The 22,059-nt window shown below is 36.1% G+C and overlaps 1 long non-coding RNA gene across 1 annotated transcript in view; it reads left to right on the forward strand.

Annotated features, from left to right (window-relative positions):
* LOC116658024 overlaps window positions 1-22,059 on the forward strand; it is a 100,314-nt gene that overhangs the window by 59,380 nt on the left and 18,875 nt on the right. The window contains exon 2 of the long non-coding RNA XR_004313249.1: window positions 17,653-17,713. This is a non-coding gene — a long non-coding RNA (uncharacterized LOC116658024). The remainder of the gene's footprint in view (window positions 1-17,652; window positions 17,714-22,059) is intronic.

Genomic DNA, 22,059 nt, shown 5'->3' on the forward strand with positions numbered 1-22,059 from the left:
ATTGGTTCTTAGAATTAAAGCATTAGTTTTTTGGAAGTATTACATGATAAGTTCTCAATAAATATTTATTAAATGAACGAATGAATATACTGTTCCAGAGGAATAAAATGCATTAGCATGCATTTGTGCTACAAAGGTAATCTGTATTTTAGAGACATAAAAGCCTAGCAATGGGTAGTAAGTTCTGACGATGGCAGTGGGAGGATGGGAGTTTGGGTGGGGAAAATGTGGTATGGAGCTTCTGGGAGGGCAGACTCAACTGGGATGCGGGCATTCTAGACAAGATCTCCGGGTTAGTGAACCTTCTGGATTTTGGGTGGAAGGAAGGGGTAGAAATGGAAGAAGCCCTCAGACAAATGTTATTTGCACAAAGATTTTATTGGCATGATATGCTTAGAAAAGAGAAATAGCTCTGGCATAACAGGAAAATTTAGCCCTTAAAATCAGATTATCTTTATTAATCTTGAGCAAGTCCCTTGGGCAAGCAGCCTCAGCTGCTCCACTGGAAAGCTAGGGGTAATAGTATTTATTTTATAAGGCTGTTGGAAGGATGAGAATGAAGTATGTGTGTGCTTGTGTGTATATAATGTTTGCTCACAGTAGAAATTCAACAAATAATAGCTTTATAATTCCTCAGGATCACAACAACTACCTGATGTAGAATTTTGAAGAATTTTGCAGTCAAGTACTTGAAAGCTCTTTGTGACTGTAAAGTGCTTGACAAAGATATGGCTTTGCTATGAATGCTGACATTGTCCCAGTTAGAAGTCCCGGCCCTTGGGTGTGCTGTTCTTAGGAAACAGTAGTGTTCCATATTCACATGAGCTGAGCAGAAAGGATTCAGAGTTGAGGTTGTGACTGATGTGTTTGCTAAGAGGGTAATGAGGTTAAACTTGAAAGCATTATTACTTTTTTTTATTCCCTTTAAAAAAATATCCCTTTGATTCCTGGAGTCATAAGATATGGGGCTTGAATCATTTTGAGCTTAGTAACAATTTTTGAAAAACCAGTTTGACTTCACATATTTGGCCACTTAATGTGCCATGTCAGTGGCATTTTAAGGTGAGAAAAGGATAATCTTCATGCATTTACATGCTCTTCAAGTATCTTATTTATATATGTATATTTTAAACAAATTATTCATTAAACAGATAATATATTCAAAAAATAGTCATTTCAACTGCATTTTGGATAAATCTTTAAGGGTTTTTCAGTAAATTGTTTTTATGGTTTTTTAAGAGTCCATTCTGATAGTCTGACTCAATATTGTGAATATACCTAGAATTATGAACTTCAATTTTCTCAGATATAAAATGGAAATTATACTACATTGTTGATTGGGTTAACATGATAAGCATTATAAGATGGTTAGAAAAGTGCTTTATACCTATAAGCATGAAATATTATTATTATAATAATATTAATATTAAATGTTAAAATGAATAATAATTACGTCAAATCTTAATTTGCTATAAATAACCTTAGGAAATGATAAAATGTATTAAATTTACCATTTTGATACTATTTATCAAATTCTACATTTTACATGTATTCTCTGTTCTATAATAGTCTTGCAAGATTCTTCTTTTTTCTTAGAGATGGACAAAGTCTCTACAGAGGTTGAGTTATATATTTAACATCACACAAACAGGAAATGGTAAAATCAGGATACAAACATAAGCCTGTGTGACCCCAAAGCTTGTGCAGTTTCCACCATGTTATGTTGATTCCTCGTCTCTAAATCCCGTGAAGTCCCAATTGAAGATGTCCTCATTGACTACTTGTAAGCATGTTTTTTAAAACCTAATTCTTTCATTTCTTGAGCACCTTCCGTGTGCCAGGTGTGTACCAGACCCCAGCACTGTAGAAGTGAATACGACACTGGCTCTGTCTTTGAGAAATTCTGTGGGGAAGGTGGACTCCATGCATTTGTATAAGATGGCATCTTCTAGGCTTTTCTTTTTAAGGAGACTGATATTATTGACTGAGATAAAAGTTTGGGGGCTACTTGTTTTCTCTGGGTGTGCTATGGAATGTTCCACTAGTGCCTGCGAGGTAAATGTAGAAAAGACGCTACAATACAAATACTCAAAGCACCATGTCATTCCTCGTTGGAAGCATGATGTTCTCTTGGATTTAGTTGCTGCCCCAGTCTTTCCATGACCCCCTGCCTGTTCCAGCATGACTTCACAGGAGTGAAAACAAGAGGGGAATTTGTTATACTCATGATTTTGCTGTGGTATCTCTGAGTCACATCAATGAAACATGCTTTAGAACAGCAGGGCTCATGGATATGGTGAGGCTGCATGGGCTGGATGCCAAGTCTGAGATATAATATTTCTTTTTTTCCTCAATCTTCATGACCAACAAGTGATAAAATTTCTAGCAATTCTCTAAATGCCAGGCAGGGTTAATGTACAAATTATATCTCTCGTGACATCAGGATGCTGGTGCATTAGACACATTTCATGCAGTAGCTTTGTAAGGCCACTTCTGAGGGAGACGCTTAGAAATGAAGCATCAACATCCTGGTAAGTGACCTAAGTGTAATTTAGTTATCCTGAGTACTCTTAAACACATTTTCCTAATGGAAATTTTTATTGTGATATGCATTAAACCACTTAGTACCGTTGTGATTGTATTCCATTTGTCTGAGTGAAAATACAGATGGCACTAAAAACAGGCCTAAAGCATAATTAGCCTAATGCCACAGTGGATGACATCAATATAGTACTTAGGGAGAACTTGATACACTCACCATAAAGCCAGTGAATCTTCCCTTTCACAGACCTGAGTGGGTATGCCTATTTTCAATTTAAAAGAAAAAAAATCATTCAAAACAGGGTTTGCAAAAGGAATTTTTATTCATTAGTAAAGATCCAGGATCACTTTCTGCACCAATTTGATGACCTTTTCGGTGAAGAATGCCATCAACTTCTCCCCAGAGTGGCAGAAAGTCATCATTGTCTATTCTTTGGGGGAATTAAATAGATTTTTTAAATGCTCCACTGAGGTCACAGGTTTACTTTTATGCTCATATAGTTCCAGAGCTTGGAGATGCTGGCACTTGTCTGTTTTTCAGACAAGTGATACAATCACCATAAGAACCCAAAGGAACACTTGTAAGTCATAAGCAACTGCGTTTCATAGTTCAGTTACTTTGAAATTCTGCCTAACGCCCTTCCATGTGTCCCCAAACTAAAGAGTCATGCAAGACTGATGTTTAAAAAAATGCCAACAACAACAACAAACCAGGCGACATGTCCAGTCAAGTCTAACTTCTTAAGTATTCATGAATTCCAAAAGCAAAATGTGAACAAAAGCAGTTTAAAAATAGTTTTCTTGGTTGGCAGTAATTTCAGAAACAAGCTAGAGAACTATTCGACTCTGGGGGTGTGTGTCAAAGTGAAAGCATTCAAACCGTCTGTGTTTCAAAGTTGGCGCACCATGGCCTCTGCGCTGCCCCTAATTGTGTTGTATTTGTGAGTCAAACCCTCATTTTGTCTCAGCAAGCCACACAATGGAAGTGCTTGTTCTCAGTCTCTTGTCACCCCACTGCTTCAGTTCCAGGCCACTATGCCCAAACTCTAATGGAGAGAAAGGAACCCACTTTAGGGTGCTCTGAAGGGTCAGCAGGATTGCAGGACTTGGAGTAAAGCACTGACTTAATTTTTGTCTCTTGGTGATTTTGAGAGCTTAAGCTGTTTGTATGTTGTTTCCCAGCCACAGGGGGAGGAACTACTTTCAGAAGTTACTTCTTTTGCCATGTGTGATATAGATTATGGATTGAAAAAGTTCTGTTTAGAACAGAGCCATTTATTTACCAGGGTCATATTTTCAAGTGCAACAAACATGAATTTCTCCTGCATTCCGTTTGTTGCCAAACCCTTTGCTTTGTCTAAGAAAGTAACAATTCTGAGAGATAAATCTGTGCATTGTTAAGAAAGTTCAGATCTTTTTCACCAGAACAAAATAAAGAGAGGGAGAAAAAAATTGAGGGACATAGCATAAAACTTCTCAGTTTATTGAGACTGCTCTATCCTTGCAGAAAGAATAAACGAACATCTGGGTGCTGGTAACCCTTTTCTCAAGGTAAAGAAAGACAGCCCTCGAGTTCTCATTTAGGGCATATCAGATGCTGAGAAAGGGGTTAAAGAGCTTTTGGCCAAGGTTTTTATCACTTCTCTGGGGCTGGTTTGGATGAACACTATAAATGCTGGACTCACAGTGGTGGCTTTGTCCATTGTCACTTATGTTGTCACCAACCTGAGACCTTATTAGGGGCTTCTCTCTGTTTTCAACCTTGAAATCATGGCCATGGCCACTTCCCTGCTGTAAGGACAGCTTCTTCCTATGGGTCATCACTGACTCTGTAGTCAATCTCTCCTTGAGAGAACAAACCACTTCACTCCAAGTAGGAGGATGCTCAGCACGTTAAGGGTACACAGACATGCCAGTTAAAGGGCAGCCTCTTGTATTACAGGCGAAGATCGTTCCTCAGTCACGATTTCCCTTTTTCAATTTCCTTTCTCCAGTGCACTCTCCCGCTGGTTCTCTTCCAGCTAGTGATCTGACAAGTCTTCTTTTTCTTACAGCCAAGGCTAGAGTCCCCTCTCCCTGAGCTTTTCTGTTAACTGGTCACTGAGAAAGTGGCCAGTTCTTTAGAGGTCTGGCAATGGGAATTCAGGTGTTCACTTAAGCAAAACAAAAACCATATCTGCCTCCAAAAAGCTGTATGGCCATGGCTTCTGGTTCCCCATGACAGAACTTTCTCCCCTCTCCTGGGTTTTCCCATGAGTCTCAAGTTCATTGACATCGTCTACCAATCCTCTCTTTCTTTGCCCAGAGCCTCCATTTGTGACTGTGTGCTTGCTACTGTTTGCATTTGCACCCCCCTTTTTTTGCTAGCACATCAAAGCATATTTCTTTTAATAAAAAATTGACAGTATGTACATTATTTACAAAAGAAAGAGAGAAAGGAAGAAAGGAAGAAAGGAAGAAAGGAAGAAAGGAAGAAAGGAAGAAAGGAAGAAAGAAAGAAAGAAAGAAAGAAAGAAAGAAAGAAAGAAAGAAAGAAAGAAAGAAAGAAAGAAAGAAAGAAAGAAAGAAAGAAAGAAAAAGAAAGAGAAAGAAAAATCCAAGTTAAAATTGTGTGTGTGAGTGAGAGAGGGAGTAAAGCCGGTGGGTGGCCCTAGGGTAGACACGTAAAGACACAGGCACAAAACAGTTCCACGGGAGCTGAAAAGCATGACTGATTTGAACTCGTTGAGACTGAGAACCAGAGGAGGGAGTAAAGGGTAGGCAGCACGGAGTTGTCGGGAATCAAATCCAGGAGATGAGTTCAAATGGAAAATCTCTCAAGCAAAAATTATTTGCATACATGACGATAAAGAAAAGAGGCTGATTTTCCTCTAACCTCTTAGAATCAGCCTCTTTGTTTTTCATGTTTCAAAAAGGGTTGAGAGGATTACTTATCAGAAATTAGTTGGCCGTTAAAATTCTCTCATCTGTGAAAAGGAAGAGATTCGAGCAAATGACCTCTTAGGGTCTTTCTAGCCCTCAAAATTGCCGTGCTCTGACTATGTTCTGTCTCCTTGTGGGAGAGGACAGATGGAGGCTCGGCTTCCATACGGCGCATCTTTTTGATCGATGGGTTGGACATCTGTTTGGGATCTCTGATCCCACTGCACCGCAATTCCCACACTCACCCTTTCAGCTGGTAGCAGCAGAAAGCCTCTCCAGGAGGCATCAGGCCTCTTGTCTCTGGAAGAGCTTTTTTTTTTTTTTAATTGAAAAATACAGTTGATTTACAATATTGTGTCAGTTTCTGGTGTCCAGCGTAGTAATTCATATGCATTTTTTTCATTATAAGCTTTTACAAGATATTGAATATATATTCCCTGTGTTGTACAGTAAGACCTTGTTGTTTATCTATTTTATATATTGGGAGAGCCTTTTATTCCTATTATTTCCAAGAATAATATAAGAGCTGGTTTCCTCCCGATTTCATTTCTGAGACTGGGGTATCTATTTTGGGGTAATGGAGAAAAAATATATATTCTTCTCAAGTACCTCAAAAGAACAGAGATTTAGTATCCAGTCATAGTATTAATTTATAAACTATAAATTTAAAAGGTAAGGCTATCTTTTGACTTATTTCATCAGGGAGAAGCAAACCTTTTAAAAAATTAACAGACTTTATTTTTTAGAGTAGTTTTGCATCTACAAAAAAATTGAGCAGATAGTACAGAGAATTCCCATATTACTCACCCTCCTTGTATTTCACATATTATTAACATCTTACAATAGTGTGGTGTATTTGTTATAAGTAATAAGAAATTATTATTAATTATATTTATTAGTTATATTATTATTGGCTAAAATCCATAGAGATCACCTTAGTTTAACCTAATGCTCCTTTTCTATTTTAAGATCCCATCCAGGAGACCACATTACATATTGTCCTGTCTCCTAAGTCTCCTCACTGCAGTTTCTTCAGGCTTTCCTTGTTTTTGGTGACCTTAATAGTCTTGAGGAGTTCTGGTTAGGTGTGTTGTAGGATACCCTTCCATGGAAATTTGTCTGATGGTTTTCTCATGATTAGATTGGGTTCTGTGTATTTGAGAGGAAGATCACAGAATAAAGTGCTGTTCTCATTACATCATATTAAGGGTATTACTCTCAATATGACTTGTCACTGTTGATGTGAACCTTGGTTGCCTGGCTTGAATTAGTGTTTGTCAGATTTCTCCACTGAAACCAACTAGTTTGAAACCAGTGTTGACTATTTCTTCAAATAAACATTCTAGATTCTAGATTTGGAAATTAATTTGGAAAATAACCCGAGGAAAGGGCCTTTGGCATAATACAAAACAAATGACATAATCTGTTTTCCTTCTTCCATCTAAAGAGCACAGACCTAGATAGCCAAGCTTCTGACTTACTCAGACCACTCTCTCCATGGGAGGTAAGTTGTGTGTGTGTGTAGTTGACACACCAGAAGATAAAAAGGGAGGAAACAAGAGATGATCTTTTCCTCTGGGAAGGGTTAACCCCTTGAAGGATTCACTGTCCTATTGATGGTGACTGTTGACTCAAATATTTCATTCTGGTCTGAGAGACATTTAAAGAAATGACCATGCAGGGGTACTTGCAGCATTTTGAAAGACCTTGCTGAGGGAAGGAGGGACAAAGCATGTCCTCATCCTTGTCTGCATCTTTCTAGCCTGACTCTACCCAGGTTGATGGGGTTGGGAAGCCTTTCCTGTGGCTCATTATTTTTATTTAAAATTGAGTGAAAGAAGTATTATGAAGACTAATTCCAGGTGTGTAGTTAGTTAAATGTCCTGTTACATATTTTAATATTTGTGAAAGTTAAGAAAGAAATTTCCTTGACAGAATACAGATGTGACCTTAGTAATTAGATTTACTTTGTAGCATTTGAATTCTAAATATCACATATTTGACTTTAGTAAAAGGAGTTTCCTTTAAATAAAACCCATTGCATAGATTAATGTGTATTTACATACTTTTTTGTGACATCCAAAATGATTTTTATAATGTTTATTTATGTATTTCTCCATACTTTTTTTTCTCATTTTGTTAGTAAGTACATTATTACTGCTCTGCATATGTATATACAATTTCCTTTTTCCTCCTCTGGCCCACATGTACAAACACCCTTTTCTTAGCCATTAGCATAGATGGCAGGGTCAAAAATGTGATTTTCTTTACAGAATTGGGTACAAAGTAGGCACCTAATAGAGACAACTATTTTATTATTATTAAGAAAAATTATAAGTACTATGAAGAATTCTATTACTTCCTTAAAATTTCTTTACATTTTATTTATTTATTTATTATTTACTTACTTACTTATTTATTAAATTGAAGTATAGTCAATTTACAATGTTGTGTTAGTTTCTGATATACAGCATAGTAATTCAGTTATACATACATATATACTAGTGAAATCATACAGAGAAGGACAAATATCACATGATATCACTTATATGTGGAATCCTTAAAATTTCTTGTGTCCATCCTTTCTTTAGTGCTGCTGCCTCAGTTCCCATCCTCATTTTCTGCTTTTCTTCTGTCTAGTAAGTACCTTGCAGCTAGAGTGAATTTTCTAAATGTTAAATTTAATTACGTTCTTTGTGTCCCCACTGTAACTTGTCCATATCTGATTGCTGTCACTAGTTTTCTGCCGTGCCTCCTCTGCAAGATTGGGAGATTTCTGAGGGCAGAGACAGTGTCTCATTCACTTGGAATAACCCCCAATACATTGTAAACTCAATAACCGTGGCCTGAAGGAATGAATGCGTATAACTGTATTTGGAGGGCACCTGGTAGACATCCTCATGCATAGACTAAAATATTGGCATTTTTTTTTCCAGCCCATATTTTATAAGCCTTTAAAAAATCTTTTATGGACATTTTCAAACATGGACCAAAGTAAGGAGAATACTATAATGAATCCCCATATATTCAATAGCTTCAAAATCATCATTTTGCTAATTTTGTTCCATCTGTCTCCCATCTTACATTTTTTGGTTTGATTTTGCTGGACTAGTTGAAAGAGAACACCAGACATCATGTCATTTTACTTGTAAATATTTCACTATGCCTCTACCTAGAAAGCCCTTTTTAAAATCATGTCATTATCGCACCTCTTTAATATAACTTAATAACAAATATCTAATATTCATATTTTCATGATGGTCTCAAATCTGCCTTTTTTATGGTTGATTTGTTCAAATCAGAACCCAAGTAGGGCATGTACATTCCATTTGGTTATAATGAGGCCTTATTTAATCTTCACATATAGGGGAGTGTGATTTATGTCAAAGATGGGTAAATGATGGTCTGTATAAAAACCTCTTCACTTTTTCTCTATTCTACCTAAACATTTAATAACATTAAGCCTAGAATTAGCCATTTACATGATTGAGCATTTTGGCTCATGCGTTCATTCATTCAATACGTGTTTACAGAGTTGCCTACTCAGTGTTAAGCGCTGTTCTAGGCACAGAGGTTTAACAGTTAAAACAGCAACTGCAGTCCCTACCTCATGGAGCCCATATTCTAGGGGCTGAGGCCTCTGCAGTTGTTAGCCCTAGATGTGACCTGGAGGGAGGAAAGGATGTGCAACCACCAGTAAATCCAGGAGATTTAACTGATGTAGATTTGTTTGGCATTTAGGAGCTGAAGTATAATTCTTAAGCCTCCAAGTGTTTGGCAGTTGTCAGGTCCTTATTAGAATATTATTTCTGTTGTGGTTATTCCTTTTTAACCCCCGTCCAAGCTGCCTGCCCACTCACTAGATGAATATCCTTAAAACTCCATTTTGATTATGTCTTTCCCTTTCCAATAAACCTGAAGTATGATTCGTCATACTCTATCAATAAAGGTCAAACCGCAGAGCTTGAGACCTAAGACCTTTAAATGGCCCTAACTTACATTTGCAGTTTATCTTTCTGTTTTGTTAACTATACTGCAGCCAGACTGATTTCTTGAACTTGCCTTGAGAAGTCTTGTTCTGTCCCTTTACGTTAAACCAACATGAACTCATCTTACTTTCTTCTTTGGGTCTTTCTCTTCTCTTCCCTCTCCTTCCCTCCAATTTCTTGTTCTTTTCTCACCTCTTTACTACTTCAAAGCTCAGCTCAAGTGTCATCACCTCAGTAAAGATTACACACCACCAAGCCATTTAATGCTTGATCCCCATCAATATGCCACTTAGTTAATATTACCTTCATTTATAAAACCAATTGCGGCAAAGGCCTCTGTTTTATAAATCAGAAAGACCTGGTTTGATTTTCAGTTCAATCACTTATTAGCAACATAGTCTTGGGCACATACCTTTATTTCTCAGAGTCTCACTTTCTGTTTATAGAATGTAACTATAGGATGATTTTCACGGGGCTGTTTTTGAAGAGCAATTGAGATGATATATGTAAAGTAGTCAATGCAGTTTTTGGTACTTGGAAACATTCTATAAGTGATTGGTTATTATTATTATTATTAACTTTTTATTTATTTGTGTCATCTCCAACTGGATTGAAAGGCCCTTAAATAATACCTTGTACACTGTTGATACTATCATTTTGTGGGCAGTCATTTTTTCAGGTTTCTGACCTACCACTTTTAGCCCCTGGGGTTCCTACATAGTCATCTAAATATTAATCCAGTTGTTCAGATATTGTTTTTAGTAGTCAGTTGTGAGTAGATAACTATAAGCTATGAATGAAAACATATATTCTGAAAAATGACTAGAACATGAAGGAAAGCAACTGTACTTATTATTCCTATTAATGCAGTTGTTAAAATAAGGCAAAAAATATGATTCAAATTAGTGAGTCTTTATCTTCATGTAGGATTTCTATTAACTAAGAAGGAAAGAGGCGTTGAGAAACTGATGCTGAGAGTATCTGTCTTGTTAATATTTTATTTGTTTCATATGGTTTTCCAAGCTGTTTCTCTGCCAACCTCAAAGCAAAATACTCTGTCTTGAAGGAAGAAAAATCAGAGGTGTGATATATTTCTACATGGGAAGCTATTCACAGTCAGAGGCCAGGAGAATCCAACTGAATTGTGGATTTGAAGAAGGCCAAGAAAGTACATTTTAAACCGAGCTAAGCATAAGACACTGCCTCATTAAGAGCAGAGAGTTACAGGCTCATAGTGAAGAGGAGAGCACGTCAATTGCTCTCGATTCTCCTGGAGACGAATAAACACGTCTGCAGAGGCCCAGGAGCTGGTTTTCAGTTTCAAAAGGAAATAATGCCTATTCTGTCAGTGCAGCTCAAGCTATTCAAAGGCTCCACAGAACAGCCCGACGGGAGCTGGATGCGAGGACTTCAAGCAGTAGCTCTGTGTCATTGGCAGTCTCTTGAAATTGGGACTAAAATTAAAAGTAGTTGAGTGCAACCAGTTCTGAAGGACAGATGGAACACTTTGCTCAGCATGCGGAGTACAACGTTAATTTTCCTGTTGTGTTCTGCATTGTTGCATGAGATGTTGAATCAGGTCCCTGTGAGTGCATTCACAAATATAAGAGCTGGAAAGCAACTCGGTCCACAATGACTATTCTGTGATGTTATTTGCTATTTGCCTTGAACTTTAATTGGGCAAGGTTTTTTGTGAACATCTTTTATTCTTTTGACACCTGGAGGCAATGTTTTTCTTTCAATTTGGTTGGTCTTTTCCATGGAAACATCTTATGAATGCGTAAATGTTGTACTTTCTAAATTGGTGCTAAGGCGCAGAGAGGATTGTTCATCACATACAAAGTGAACCAGGGGAAGACTTTTTCTAAGAAGTATTACACAAACTATGTGGTCTCTATGGTTACGTACACGATTCTAAAGGAATCTGAAATGATCGTTCTGATTTAAGTGTTTATGATTTTGGTGGCTCCTAGTAGGATTATGTGAATGTGAGCTCTGCACCTGTTGAAACTTTAATCTTTTAATCTAGACATAAGGTAGATCAAATAAGATAAGGGCAGGGAAAGAGATGGTGGTCATTGAATACTGTATGTACCAGAGAGGTCTGTTTTGGGGAGTTAAAGAGCCTCCTGGGAAAGTGAAAAGTGACAGTGCCTTGGCTCCATAATGGCTCTTCAATAGTCCATAAGTGGAAAAATGTGAATAGGACAAAGGATCCAGGAAATGGCTTCACAAAGGGCAGCGGTCCTTACACTTTCACTTGCATCAGAATCACTTGGAAGGCTGGCTAAAACACAGATTACTGGGCCTATTCCCAGAATGTCTAATTCAGAAGATCTGGGGTGGGGCCAAGATTCTGCGTCTCTAATAAGTTCCTAGGTGATGCTGATGTACTGCTCACCCAGCAATCACTGAAATAAGGCTTTTATTCTTGCCTTATTTTCTCAAACTTTAATATGTGGAAGGATCACCTTGCAGAGGGTGTAAAAAGTATAACATCTTAAAAATTATACTGGAGTGAGGCTCAAGACTCTGTGGTTTGAAAAAAAAAAAACACCCTTAGATATTCTGTTGTAATTGGTCCAGGGACACTGTAGGAACTCCAAGCCATTGGAACATCACTAACCCTTTAGTACTTGAGTCCTTCATATTTTCATAACTATTTACGGCTTGACTATCAGGTAAAGACTGTTAAAGTTTTACTATTTCTTGACAAGTAAGAGAAAATAAAATGGAAACATCACAATATTCTAATGACTTAATAATACCGTGGACCAAATCACATCTTATGAAAATATGATGTATTTTGATACAATAAGATGAGCATTTAGCAAAACCTGATACAATATAACAAAACTTGGGCATGATATCAGGTAAAATGTAAGTATACCCAACCTTTTATAGGAGGCAGCAAGATATAATGAAAAAGAAGAGGAATTTGGAAAGGGACAGGGCAGTTCCTGGCTTCAGCACTTGGAGCCTAGGCACATTACTTAACCTATATGATGATTAGTTTTCTCGTCTGTGAAAGGGATTTAGTAATTCCTGTCTCACATGGCATGAGGAATAAATAGATAATATAGATACAGAGAGAGACTTACTATAGATGTTTAATAAATAGTAGGTATAAAAGGAAGAAGAAATGATAGGATAGACTGACTCTGAAAGTAAACATTTCCCATCAAGTTTCTTTCATGTAAGAATTATGAATACAACCCTTGAAGATATAAATTAAAACTAAGAAAATTTTAAACTGATTTTTTTAGATAATAGAAAATGTATCTTTCTTTGATTAAATAGATATGTGGTATATGCATATTTTCTAGAATGCTTAGAAAATATTTAAACAGATGAGTGAGGTTGTATATACTGACTTGGCCAAGGTCCATCTGGATAAAAGGAGCAATGTTTTATAATAAGAATATTATATAATATTTAAGACAATAATTCTATGTATGTATATAAAGTGAACTCTGGAAGTAGTGTTTCTTATTATACCTAGTTATTCCAAGAGCATCTTTCTCTTTACTTTTATATGCTTTATACATAGAATGTCTTCTTTTATGCTTTATATGCTTCCATTGTTTTTGAATGAGAAGGAATAGATGAAACGCTCAGTCAGGATTCTTTTTTTTTTCTTTTCTTTTAACATTTTTTTTTATTCAGTTATAGTCATTTTACAATGTTGTGTCAAATTCCAGTGTAGAGCACAATTTTTCAATTATACATGAACATACATATATTCATTGTCACATTTTTTTTCCCTGTGAACTACCACAAGATCTTGTATATATTTCCCTGTGCTATACAGTGTAACCTTGTTTATCTATTCTGCTTATGCCTGTCAGTATCTACAAATTTTGAAATCCCAGTCTGTCCCTTCCCACCCCTCGCCCCCTTGGCAACCACAAGTTTGTATTCTATGTCTATGAGTCTGTTTCTGTTTTGTATTTATGTTCATTTTTAAATTTTTTTTAGATTTCACATATGAGAGATCTCATATGGTATTTTTCTTTCTCTTTCTGGCTTACTTCACTTAGAATGGCATCCTCCAGGAACATCCATGTTGCTGCAAATGGCATTATGTTGTCATTTTATGGCTGAATAGCATTCCACTGTATAAATATACCACTTCTTCTTTATCCAGTCATCTGTTGATGGACATTTAGGCTGTCTCCATGTCTTGGCTATTGTAAATAGTGCTGTTATGAACACTGGGGTGCAGGTGTCTTTTTGAAGTAGGGTTCATTCTGGATATATGCCCAGGAGCGGGATGACTGGGTCATATGGTAAGTCTATTCCTAGTTGTTTGAGGAATCTCCATAGTGTTTTCCACAGTGACTGCACCAAACTACATTCCCACCAGCAGTGTAGGAGGGTTCCCTTTTCTCCACAGCCTCTCCAGCATTTGTCATTTGTGGACTTTTGTGTGATGGCCATTCTGGCTGGTGTGAGGTGGTACCTCATCATAGTTTTGATTTGCATTTCTCTGATAATTAGTGATACTGAGCATTTTTCATGTGCCTATTTATCATTTGTATTTCTTCCTTGGAGAATTGCTTGTTTAGGTCTTCTGCCCATTTTGGATTGGGTTGTTTGTTTTTTTCTTATTAAGTCGTATGAGCTGCTTATATATTCTGGAGATCAAGCTTTTGTCGGTTTCATTTTTTTGCAAAAATTTTTTCCCATTCCATAGGTTGTCATTTTGTTTTACTTATGGTTTCCTTTGCTGTGCAGAAGCTTGTAAGTTTAATCAGGTCCCATCAGCCAGGATTCTTGATGAGACTTTAATGGAGAGATGGTTTAAAGGGAATTGACTCGGGTGGGGTAGGGTATATAGTTCAGTGGTAGAATGTATGCTTAGCATACACAAGATCCTGGGTTCAATCCCCAGTACCTCCATTAAGTAAATAAATAAATAATACTAATTACCCCCCACCTCAACAAATTAAAAAAAAACAACACAAAACCAAAAACCCAAACAAAACAAAAACAAAAAGCAAAAAAGAAAATTGAGTTGGGTTGAGGGAACCATCAAGAGGTGGTGAATTACCATGGGGCAACCACCCTAACCCTTAGGCAAGACCTGAAAGACCAAAGGAAAGACCAAGGTGGAGGAAACTATGTTACTCGAATGTAGAAGGGGAACCATCTGATGGAGGCTGTAATACTAGAGGAATGCAGCTACTGCCATGAATACAGATTTCAATCTCTGTCTCATTCCACTTTGGGATCCGTTGCTGGCACATCCTACTGAACAAATGCAAATGGAAGCCAGTGTGCAGGAGAGCTTGTGTGACACAGTGTGTAGAGATCACACACAGGATGAGAGCAGGGCAGAGAAGAAAAGTGAGCAGATGGGAGCTCAAGAGTGCTGAGAAAATAACCAGCACAAACAGTTACTTCTTTTGTAATAAATTAAAAAAAAAAATGAATTGTTTTGAGATAAAGCCTAAGGATAAGAAAATGAGATCAAATTTTGCAGGTATGTAAAAGGAAATAGCAAAGAATTTGGTCTGGTTGTAGGACAAATAAAGGGAAGTAGTGATGATTAATGTTGGAAGAGGCATTTTGAATCAGACAGATAATAACGGTTTTTAATGACAGTTTCAAGATTATAGACATTATTCACTGGATTTTAAAGTAAACTTGAAAAGACTCTTTTTCAGTCATTTTAAATTAAAAGGCAATCTGTAGAATATTATGAAAAGCCAGAGCTTAGTAGGGAAAGTAATGAAACCAGGAGACAGGTGGCCATCGTGGAGACAACATTGACTTAGGATCAGAGAGCCAATGGCTAGAATTCTGAATCAGCACTAATTATTACTGTGAACTTGTTCAGTATAGACTCTGAACTCATTCATCATGGACTAAATGTGCATAATATTTCACATGGCTATTGTGAGATTAAATGAATAAACATATGTAAAATGCTTAGAATGAGGTCAAGACATAGCTTTCTGTCAATGGATGATGATACCTATCAGTCTTCGAGTGCCAGAGTTATGCCAGGTGTATCCTACCTACTATCTCTAAGCCTCCAAGTAAACTCACTGCAGGAGAACTTGGGCTCGGAGTTAAGCCCTTTGTGAGGGGCCTGTTGTTAGCAAGTGGCAGAGTCAGGTCTTGAGGCCAAGCCAGTGGGATTCCAAAGCCAGGCTCTTCCTGTGAAACCACAGTTTACATCCTTTGACTTTTTCTCCCGTAAGGTGCAAACACACCTAAAATAGCTTTCTGAGAAAAGCCAAAGGATATAATTGTGTAGTAAGTTTTCTTTAAAAATCTGTTCGGGGAAACTATTTAGTTTGGTACTTACAGGCTCCTAATGCAAAGATATAAAATATTTGAATATTTGAATATTATATATGAGGTCGTACAATTTCCAAATGGAAGGACACACTAGAATCAAAGCCTGCTTTTGAAATGTGGCTCAGTAAGTCATCTTAATCATCCTCACTCATTAACTCCATATTGTTCTGCATATCATAGTCTGTCTAATAATATTAACTTCTGTAATAGGAATACTCAGGAAGAATTTGTGAATTTTCCTTATAGTTTTAAAAATTGTGATGTAATTAGAGAAATGTCAAAAACTTTCAAAAGCCTGTAAACTTTCTAATGAGAATAAACACAAAATGACAGTGTAGGAATTAATAGTAGTAATGTATATCAGAGAGAGAATGTAGTGAGAAAGAAGATTCTGTTGATATTGCTGGAAAAAGTATTAAGTACTTCATAATGAACTTAGCAAAGGGTATACATGGACCATACAAAGAAAACTGAACACTTTTTTGGGGAGATGAAAAGGGAGATTTACATAAAGGATGGATGAGATGACAATTATTGGGATGTAGATTCTTATCAAGTCTATTTATAGACTGAATGCAATGTAATAAATCTAGTTGGACTTTAAGGAATTAAACTGTCAACAAATTGATACTAAGCTTCAATTGGGAAAGACAGAGGCATGACTATAAAAGTATATTCTGGAACAACAAGAACGAGGAAGGATATATTTTACTAGATGTAGGGACACACATAAAGCAGCAGAAGTTAGGACTAAGGATGAGTGGAACTGAAAAGAAAAAAAGGATATGTATACACACATACTTAAATTATTATTATTTATAGAAATTTGACAATATTTAAATATCATTAAAAAGATAATGGCTAAGAAAATTAGGAAACAGCAGCTCAGTGCACAAATTTGCAGGTGTTACAATGACATGTATGAACAGTAGGCAGTGACATGGAAAATAATTATAATAATATTAATAATTATAATTTATAATAATCATCTCATATATTTGTTATATAATTTTATTATATGATATTTATTATATAAATTATATGTTATATAATTTATAATATATTGTAATTATTATTTATAATAAAATAATAATTATAAACAATAAATAAGAAAAATAATGCATTTTGTACTTACATGTCTTGTGTATGATATGTTTAAAGGAGAACATATTTGTACTTGTGCTAGATGTATGTTCACCTGTTTAAACAAGTACATATTTATATTCATAGATTGAAAGAGAAAGAACATGGATAAATAAAAACAGTGTTAAATTCAGATAGTGGAATAAGAGTGATTTTTGTTGTTTCTAAAATTATTTTACTATTTTTGTAATGTTTAACATTAAAGGTTTTAGTATAGATTATGTGAACTTTCATACAGAATATAACAAAAGCATCAACCACAGTGTATTGGCTAAATATTGTTTGGCATACTAAACTTGAACCAATGAAAATAATTCTCAAGTATAAACACAAGAATTTATCTTGTTCTCAATTATCTTGACCATCTCAAATCTGTTAATGTTGCTTAAAGTTCCTTATGAATAGACAAACATTTTCATAGTTTCTTAAATCTGTTCCTCTTTTTAAAAAAATATATTTTTATTGAAGTACAGTCAGTTTACAATGTTGTGTCAGTTTCTGGTGTACAGCACAATGTGTATGCTATTTTTCCATCTTTTCATCTACTCTGTTTTGCCTAGTTTTCTGAGCTCTTGAAATATTTACATATTTTCAGTTGCTCTTTTGCATTTATAATGGAGTCACAATTTTCTTATAAATGAATTTATTAGTGCATACTATAGACCTATTTTTATTATAAATGTAAAAGCTGTTCTTAATGATAAATTGAAGTGATTTCAAACTTATATTTCCTTTTTTGTTCTTTTAGGTAAGTAACTGAACAGGGACATGAAGAACTGATATTTCAAATGACAGCCATGTTGCAAAAGGTACTTTTAGTATTTTAATATTATTGTAGAAGGAATTCTATAAAAAGACACAGAGGTTGGAATGTATAAGTTCTAGTTTGGTAAAAATAAACTTTTGTGTAAACAGAAATATAAAGATGTTATAGTTTTAATAACAGTGTAATTATGAGAAATGTAACACCTATATGATAGGGCTTTTCTTTCTGTAGTCTAGGAAATTGTTGTCAGCATTATCTGGGAAGGGAAAGATGAATAAGTTGATCACATTGCCAACATATTCATTGGTGGAATGAGGGAGGTGGGGGAAAGAAATTAGATACAACAGATAAAATGAACATATTGGGATTTGTGCATCAAAGTCATTTATTTTCCCTAAGGGCTTATGATTTGTTTTCTGTGATCAAAAAATTATCTTCAAAATAGCTTAGCTTATAAAATTGATTGCTCTAAGCTTGTCAATAAGGCAGTTTGATTCTGGATAATTCAAATAGATTGCATCAGTGTGGAGAATTCTCCAGATTCTATTTATATTAAAAAAATTTAAATAAAAGGGAGGGAAATATTACACTTAAAGAAATAATAGAACATAAATGTCTTGGATAGCTATTGTATGCATGGTTTGGGGAAATCTGATTTCTTTCTAAAGTTATAAACCTTGTCTAGAAGAATCTCTTTATTTCCAAAAAGAAATATTTAAAGTATTATAGAAACCATGGTGTCTGGTTACGAGGAAACAATTGCATTATGAACTATTGCATGAGCTGTGTGATGTCATTAACTGCAGTCACGCAAAAGACCAGTGACATTTTAGATGCAATGAAGCGTATTGGTCCTTTATAGTAAATTAAAAATTCATTACAATGAATAAAAGATATATGAGAATACTAAAAGGGAAGAAACCAACTCAACATTTATATAAAATTAGAATTTTAAAAAAATTTCTAATTTTTGCCTAGAAATTTCCTGAAGGGCCTTACAAAACTCTGGGCAGGTACAATGAAGAGACTTAATTTGGAGAGAAGTTAAAAGAAAGGAAAATAATTTTACACCAATAAGTTTATACTCTTCTAATGGTCATTTAATTAGCATGAATTTTATTTACTTTGTGGAAATTTTTTGAGTGTCAAATGAGAAATTAGGCAATTTAATTAGTACTGATGATGAGAGAGCACTAATCAGCTTGGGCTATTTTTAGGAAGGGCAGATATTCCCCTGTCTTATTGTATTACTATATTACAATACAATTTACTTCACTTGAGACACCAGTAAGACTTCTGAGTGTAAGTGCTAAGCTGGCAGTCAAGTAGATGAGTCTTAGAAACTCAGAGTAGAGATCTGTGGTAGATTTTGGAAACCATTGTCTCACATTTGGTAACTAAGACCATGGGGTTCATGAGACCACCTTTGTAGAGATTATATAGAGACCACTTTTGTATAGAGACCACTTTTTGTAAGATATCTTTATCTGATAAAGAACAGAGGACCAATTCCAATACTTAAAAAAGGGAGAGAATGGTAAGATGAGATGGAGTGGCAAATGTTGTCAACAGGTCAAGGAAGATGAAAACTTCAGTAAACCTACGCTGGATTTTTCCAAATAAAGGTCCTTAGGGTCCCTTTGTCTTAGGGAAGTTCATTCCAAGGGAAGTTGTGTGGCATGGTGGGCGCATAAGCCATCTTGGAGTGGGCTGAAGAATAAATAGGATGTAAAGTGATAAAGTTAGCAAAAAATATCGTTCTTGTGAAAAATTTCATCTGCGAATAAAAGTGAAGAGAATCCAGTACCTGGACCAGGATGTTGGGGTGACACAGGGTCTCAAACATGTTTAAATGTTAATGGGAACAGTGCAGAGAAGGGGAGAGCTTAAAGGGTTTCTGAGAGGGAAGGAAGGGACGGAGCAGCAGTGCGGGAAGGGGCATTACCCAGAGCTGATGGGAGGATATCCGCTTCAGCATAACTTGGGCGATGACGGTAGGAAATGGACAGACACAGATAGGCTTGTAGACTTGGTAGGGGAGGTTTAGGGGAGTATCAACAAAGGCTTCTATTTCCTCTGTGAAAAGGGTGTGGCCAGAGTAGTTAGGAAGCATTTGAGGAAAGGAGGAAAGCTTGAAGTAGAGTTTGTGGAGGACGAGAGAGGGGAAGTTGCATTGGGGACACTGTTGTTAGACAGGGCTGGTACCAATGACTAGGAATTTGTAGTGTCATCAAACTCCTTAAATTTTTCCAGTGGTCTTAAGCTTCCAACTTGGTTACAATTCTCAGTCAGCCACTGTAGATCATGACAAGCCTTAGGTGGGAGAAGGATTTTTTTAAACCTAATACATAATGACCTTCTCCCATAGAAGAAGAGCCATATTAAAAGACATATAATCATATTAAAATAGAGCCATATTTGAAGACCTAGAAGACCTTAACCTAAGTAAGGTGTTTTCCTGTAATTTGCATGAACATATGTGTGCTTGTAAGAGTCTATATGTGTGAATATTTCTTTCTAAAAGTCAGAAATCAGAGATCTTTGGCTTGGAGGTAAAGGATGAGAAAGATATCGAGTATTCTTTTCTCAGGTACTCATTATTGGTGTGTGTCTCCTAATGATAATATTTGTATGGCAAAATTTAAGAACACTATTTGACCTTGAGGGATAGATGACTTTTTTAAAAATCCAAAACTTATGTCTTGTTTGCCACAACCGAAGGGAGTCTGCTGTTCGTAGCTACTCAAGTGTCCTTGGCTTGGCGCGTTCTTCCTACTCTGGAGCATGACCTTTGCGTGGTAGAGTTAGACTGTTGAAGTATTAAACAGGGTTGAAGATGAAAACTTGGTTCATTGACTCTGAATATGCCCATTTAAATAGGAACTCTAAATTTCCATTTCCCATTTTGATTTTTTAGAGTGTTTTTTCTTGAGAGTGTAGAGATTTTTATAAAACTGAAGAGATCTTTTAGTCCAGGGACATTCAAATGTTTTCTTAGCTATAAAACCACTTTGCAAGATAAAACCTGGTGTAAATAAAGATAAAAAGAGAACTATTCTGGTTCCAGTAGGCATGGGGGAACTGGAACCCACTTACTTGGGTCACCTCTTTTCTCTCTTCTTTATCCTACTTTTGGGTAGGTCCCCTGAGACATCACAGTTGAACCTCCATGGAACATTGTTTGAAAATTACAATCCTAGGTGGTCACAACTATATTGAATTTCATTAAAATATAAAGTCCTTAAGATAAATTAACTGTGGTTTTAAGATAAGTTTTTTTCTCTCTAATAAAATAGGTTAGTGTCTATTTTGACTCAAAGTGTATAATTATCTTATGTTGCTAATTTTAGTGATAATAGATACTAATTTTGGCCAAAGAAACTCCATAAAAACTATTGCTATGTATGTTACGAATCTGGGGTTTGAAAGGCCAGGTACTCAATTTAATTAGTTCTCATTTCAGGATGACAAAAGTTTGTAAATGGGAACTGTTTACTAAGCTCCAGAGTAGAACTCTTCTTTATTGTCTTCAAAGGATGAACATATGACTATGACAAAGAGGATTTAACTGCCTTGATCTTGAGCAGCCATGAAAGTATGTGGTATAAGTTATGAAGATGTTGCTCTTCCATGAGGGTTTGACTTTGTCTAAGGCTAACAGTATCCACAGACACGGAATTGGATGTTTTCAAGAAAATAATATTACCCTTTTGGGAACTAGACATTGGATAAGGTAGATACAGGGAATGGTGTTAAAAAAAAAAAAAGCTAAATTGGAGTACATAGAACTCAGGGTAATAATCTCAGACTAATATGGGACATTATTGAATGTGTGATTGGTGCCACAATGTCAAATTGTTTTCTTGAGTTATTTTTGATAGTCATAGCAACTGAATGAGATAAATGTTATGACTTGATTTTATATTTGATGCACTCTCGTAGAGGTTAAGTCGTTCTTCCAACTTGCACAGTAAATTACCAGCAAATGTAGTGGAATCAAGATTTAGATCCAGATCATTTTATTTCATCACCAGAGTGGCCTAGTGAAGTCAGACCCAACAGCCAGCTGGGGTTAGAAGTCACTGAAGTGAAGGCGACATTCAAAACTGTTAGAGACGTAGCAAGAAGAGGGCTGGTCTTTCACTGCAGAGTTCTTCCCAAGAAGTTAAGTACCTTCAACAGCTCACTGAGAAAGAGTAGCTCTGACAGTCCAATGAGGGTTTGTTTCCTTAGAACCTATTGCCTTTTTCATTGCCTCCAAACAATCCTTTTTTAATATTATGCTGATTAGAGGACTGTCTCTCAGGGCTCAGGCCACTTGGGGCTTATGCCGCCAATAACTTTTAATATTGAGGCCAGGTGGGAAGAACTCTGGCTGGCTGAGCACTC

Source organism: Camelus ferus, chromosome 2 (assembly GCF_009834535.1).
Source record: "Camelus ferus isolate YT-003-E chromosome 2, BCGSAC_Cfer_1.0, whole genome shotgun sequence".
NCBI classification, from domain to species: Eukaryota; Metazoa; Chordata; class Mammalia; order Artiodactyla; family Camelidae; genus Camelus; species Camelus ferus.